This window comes from Triticum urartu, chromosome 7, assembly GCF_003073215.2.
Source record: "Triticum urartu cultivar G1812 chromosome 7, Tu2.1, whole genome shotgun sequence".
Lineage (NCBI taxonomy): Eukaryota > Viridiplantae > Streptophyta > Magnoliopsida > Poales > Poaceae > Triticum > Triticum urartu.
The window spans coordinates 653,163,264-653,169,263 of NC_053028.1; positions in this window are offsets into that span (position 1 = coordinate 653,163,264).

Below are 6,000 nucleotides of genomic sequence, written 5' to 3' on the forward strand. Positions count from 1 at the left end.
CGGGCAACACATGTCGGGGAACGTAATAATTTTAAAAAAATTCCTACGCACACATAAGATCATGGTGATGCATAGCAACGAGAGGGGAGAGTGTGTCCACGTACCCTCGTAGACCGAATGCGGAAGCGTTAGCACAACGCGGTTGATGTAGTCGTACGTCTTCACGATCCAACCGATCCAAGTACCGAACGCACGTCACCTCCGAATTATGCACACGTTCAACTTGATGACGTCCCGCGAGCTCCGATCCAGCAAAGCTTCACAGGGGAGTTTCGTCAGCACGACGGTGTGATGACAGTGATGATGATGCTACCGACGCAGGGCTTCGCCTAAGCACCACTACGATATGATCGAGGTGGATTATGGTGAAGGGGGGCACCGCACATGGCTTGGAACAATCAACTTGTGTGTCTTTGGGTGCCCCCCGCCCCCGTATATAAAGGAGCAAGGGGGGAGGCCGGCCAGCCTTGGTGCGCCCCAAGGAGAGGAGGAATCCTCTTCCTACTAGGAAGAGGATTCATCCTTTCCTAGTCCAACTAGGAAGAGGGAAGGGGGAAGGAAAGAGAGGGAGAGGGAGAGGGAAAGAGGGGCCGCGCCCCCTCCCCTAGTCCAATTTGGACTCCTCATGGGAGGGGGCGCGCCACCTCCTGGGCTGCTGCCCTCTCTCTCCCCTCAGGCCCACTAAGGCCCAATACTTCCCCGGGGGGTTCCGGTAACCCCTCCGGCACTCCGGTTTTCTTCGAAACCATCCGAAACACGAATATAGCCGTCCAATATATCAATCTTTACGTCTCGATCATTTAGAGATTCCTCGTCATGTCCGTGATCACATCTGGGACTCCGAACTACCTTCGGTAGATCAAAACACAAAAAATCATAATACCGATCGTCACCGAACTTTAAGCATGCGGACCCTACGGGTTCGAGAACTATGTAGATATGACCGAGACACGTCTCCGATCAATAACCAATAGAGGAACCTGGATGTTCATATTGGCTCCCACATATTCTACGAAGATCTTTATCGGTCAAACCGCATAACAGCATACGTTGTTCCCTTTGTCATAGGTATGTTACTTGCTCGAGATTCGATCATCGGTATCTCAATACCTAGTTCAATCTCGTTACTGGCAAGTCTCTTTACTCGTTCCGTAATACATCATCCCGCAACTAACTCATTAGTTACAATGCTTGCAAGGCTTATAGTGATGTGTATTACCGAGTGGGCCCAGAGATACCTCTCCGACAATCGGAGTGGCAAATCCTAATCTCAAAATATGCCAACTCAACAAGTACCTTCGGAGACACCTATAGAGCACCTTTATAATCACCCAGTTACGTTGTGACGTTTGGTAGCACACAAAGTGTTCCTCCGGTAAACGGGAGTTGCATAATCTCATAGTCAAAGGAACATGTATAAGTCATGAAGAAAGCAATAACAACGTACTAAACGATCAAGTGCTAAGTTAACATAATGGGTCAAGTCAATCATTCTCCTAATGATGTGATCCCGTTAATCAAATGACAACTCATGTCTATGGCTAGGAAACATAACCATCTTTGATCAACGAGCTAGTCAAGTAAAGGCATACTAGTGACACTCTGTTTGTCTATGTATTCACACATGTATCATGTTTCCGGTTAATACAATTCTAGCATGAATAATAAACATTTATCATGATATAAGGAAATAAATAATAACTTTATTATTGCCTCTAGGGCATATTTCCTTCAGTCTCCCACTTGCACTAGAGTCAGTAATCTAGATTACACAGTAATGATTCTAACACCAATAGAGCCTTGGTGCTGATCATGTTTTGCTCATGGAAGAGGCTTAGTCAACGGGTCTGCAACATTCAGATCTGTATGTATCTTGCAAATATCTATGTCTCCCACCTGGACTTGATCCCGGATGGATTTGAAGCGTCTCTTGATGTGCTTGGTTCTCTTGTAAAATCTAGATTCCTTTGCTGAGGCAATTGCACCAGTATTGTCACAAAAGATTTTCATTGGACCCGATGCACTAGGTATGACACCTAGATCGGATATGAACTCCTTCATCCAGACTCCTTCATTCGCTGCTTCCGAAGCAGCAATGTACTCCGCTTCACACGTAGATCCCGCCACGACGCTTTGTTTAGAACTGCTCCAACTGACAGCTCCACCTATCAATATAAATACGTATCTGGTTTGCGATTTAGAATCGTCTGGATCAGTGTCAAAGGTTGCATCAACGTAACCATTTACGAAGAGCTCTTTGTCACCTCCATAAACGAGAAACATATCCTTAGTCCTTTTCAGGCATTTCAGGATGTTCTTGACCGCTGTCCAGTGATCCACTCCTGGATTACTTTGGTACCTCCCTGCTAAACTAATAGGAAGGCACACATCAGGTCTAGCACACAGCATTGCATACATGATAGAGCCTATGGCTGAAGCATAGGGAACATCTTTCATTTTCTCTCTATCTTCTGTAGTGGTCGGGCATTGAGTCTTACTCAACTTCACACCTTGTAACACAGGCAATAACCCTTTCTTTGCTTGATCCATTTTGAACTTCTTCAAAACGTTGTCAAGGTATGTGCTTTGTGAAAGTCCAATTTAGCGCCTTGATCTATCTCTATAGATCTTGATGCCCAATATGTAAGCAGCTTCAACGAGGTCTTTCATTGAAAAACTCTTATTCAAGTATCCTTTTATGCTATCCAGAAATTCTATATCATTTCCAATCAACAATATGTCATCCACATATAATATTAGAAATACTATAGAGCTCCCACTCACTTTCTTGTAAATATAGGCTTCTCCAAAAGTCTGTATAAAACCATATGCTTTGATCACACTATCAAAACGTTTAGTCCAACTCCGAGAGGCTTGCACCAGTCCATAAATGGATCGCTGGAGATTGCACACTTTGTTAGCACTCTTTGGATCGATAAAACCTTCAGGTTGCATCATATACAACTCTTCTTCCAGAAACCCATTCAGGAATGCAGTCTTTACATCCATTTGCCAAATTTCATAATCATAAAATGCAGCAATTGCTAACATGATTCGAACGGACTTAAGCATCGCTACGGGTGAGAAGGTCTCATCGTAGTCAACTCCCTGAACTTGTCAAAAACCTTTTGCAACAAGTCGAGCTTTGTAGACAGTAACATTACCATCAATGTCTGTCTTCTTCTTGAAGATCTATTTATTTTTGATGGCTTGCCGATCACTGGGCAAGTCAACCAAAGTCCATACTTTGTTCTCATACATGGATCCCATCTCAGATTTCATGGCCTCAAGTCATTTTGCGGAATCTGGGCTCATCATCGCTTCCTCATAGTTCGTAGGTTCATCATGGTCTAGTAACATGACCTCCAGAACAGGATTTCCGTACCACTCTGGTGCGGACCTTACTCTGGTTGACCTACGAGGTTCGGTAGTAACTTGATCTGAAGTTTCATGATCATCATCATTAACTTCCTCACTAATTGGTGTAGGTGTCACAGGAACCTGTTTCTGTGATGAACTACTTTCCAATAAGGGAGCAGGTACAGTTACCTCATCAGGTTCTACTTTCCTCGCACTCACTTCTTTCGAGAGAAACTCCTTCTCTAGAAAGGATCCAAATTTAGCAACAAAAGTCTTTCCTTCGGATCTGTGATAGAAGGTGTACCCAACAGTCTCCTTTGGGTATCCTATGAAGACATATTTCTCTGATTTGGGTCCAAGCTTACCAGGTTGAAGCTTTTTCACATAAGCATCGCAGCCCCAAACTTTAAGAAATGACAACTTTGGTTTCTTGCCAAACCATAGTTCATAAGGCGTCGTCTCAACGGATTTAGATGGTGCCCTATTTAACGTGAATGCAGCCGTCTCTAAAGCATAACCCCAAAATGATAATGGTAAATCAGTAAGAGACATCATAGATCGCACCATATCTAGTAAAGTACGATCACGACGTTCGGACACACCATTATGCTGTGGTGTTCCGGGTGACGTGAGTTGCAAAACTATTCCGCATTGTTTCAAATGAAACCAAACTCGTAACTCAAATATTCTCCTCCACGATCAGATCGTAGAAACTTTATTTTCTTGTTACGATGATTTCACATCCGAAATTCTTGTGTCACTTATGTTTCATTAAGTAGATATACCCATATCTGCTCAAATCATCTGTGAAGGTGAGAAAATAACAATACCCGCCGCGAGCCTCAACATTCATTGGACCACATACATCAGTATGTATGATTTCCAACAAATCTGTTGCTCGCTCCATAGTTCCAGAGAACGGCGTTTTAGTCATCTTGCCCATGAGGCATGGGTCGCAAGTACCAAGTGATTCATAATCAAGTGATTCCAAAAGTCCATCGGAATGGAGTTTCTTCATGCGCTTTACACCAATATGACCTAAACGGCAATGCCACAAATAAGTTGCACTATCATTATCAACTCTGCATCTTTTGGCTTCAATATTATGAATATGTGTATGACTACTATCGAGATTTAATATAAATAGACCACTCCTCAAGGGTGCATGTCCATAAAAGATATTACTCATATAAGTAGAACAACCATTATTGTCTGATTTAAATGAATAACTGTCTCGCATCAAACAAAATCCAGATATAATGTTCATGCTCAACGCTGGTACCAAATAACAATTATTCAGGTCTAATACTAATCCCGAAGGCAGATGTAGACGTAGCGTGCCGACCGCGATCACATCGACTTTGGAACCATTTCCTACGTGCATCGTCACCTCGTCCTTTGCCAATCTTTGCTTAATCCGTAGCCCCTATTTCGAGTTGCAAATATTAGCAACAGAACCAGTATCAAATACCTAGGTGCTACTGCGAGCATTAGTAAGGTACACATCAATCACATGTATATCACATATACCTTTGTTCACCTTGCCATCCTTCTTATCCGTCAAATACTTGGGGCAGTTCCGCTTCCAGTGACCAGTCTGTTTGCAGAAGAAGCATTCAGTTTCAGGCTTAGGTCCAGACTTGGGTTTCTTCTCCTGAGCAGCAACTTATTTGCTGTTCTTCTTGAAGTTCCCCTTTTTCTTCCCTTTACCCTTTTTCTTGAAACTGGTGGTCTTGTTGACCATCAACACTTGATGCTTGATACGTCTCCAACGTATCTATAATTTTTGATTGTTCCATGCTATTATATTATCAACTTTGGATGTTTATGGGCTTTATTATACACTTTTATATTATTTTTGGGACTAACCTATTAACCCAGAGCCTAGTGCCAGTTTCTGTTTTTTCCTTGTTTTAGAGTATCGCAGAAAAGGAAAATCAAACGGAGTCCAATTGACCTGAAACTTCACGGAACTTATTTTTGGAAGGAAAGAAACCCGAGAGACTTGGAGTCCACGTAAGGGAAGCAACGAGGAAGCCACGAGGCAGGGGGGAGCGCCCACCCCCCTGGGCGCGCCCTCCACCCTCGTGGGCCCCTGTGGCTCCCCTGACGTACTTCTTCTGCCTATATATCTCCATATATCCTAAAAACATCGGAGAGCACAATAGATCGGGAGTTCCGCCGCCAGAAGCCGCCGTAACCATCGAAAACCAATCTAGACCCGTTCCGACACCCTGCCGGAGGGGGCAATCCTTCTCCGGTGGCCATCTTGATCATCCCGATGCTCTCCATGACGAGGAGGGAGTAGTTCTCCCTTGGGGCTGAGGGTATGTACCAGTAGCTATGTGTTTGATCTCTCTCTCTCTTTCGTGTTCTTGAGGTGGTACGATCTTGATGTATCGCGAGCTTTGCTATTATAGTTGGATCTTATGATGTTTCTCCCCCTCTACTCTCTTTTAATGGATTGAGTTTTCCCTTCGAAGTTATCTATCGGATTGAGTCTTTAAAGATTTGAGAACACTTGATGTATGTCTTGTCGTGCATATCTGTGGTGACAATGGGATATCACGTGATTCACTTGATGTATGTTTTGGTGATCAACTTGCGGGTTCCCCCCATGAACCTATGCATAGGGGTTGG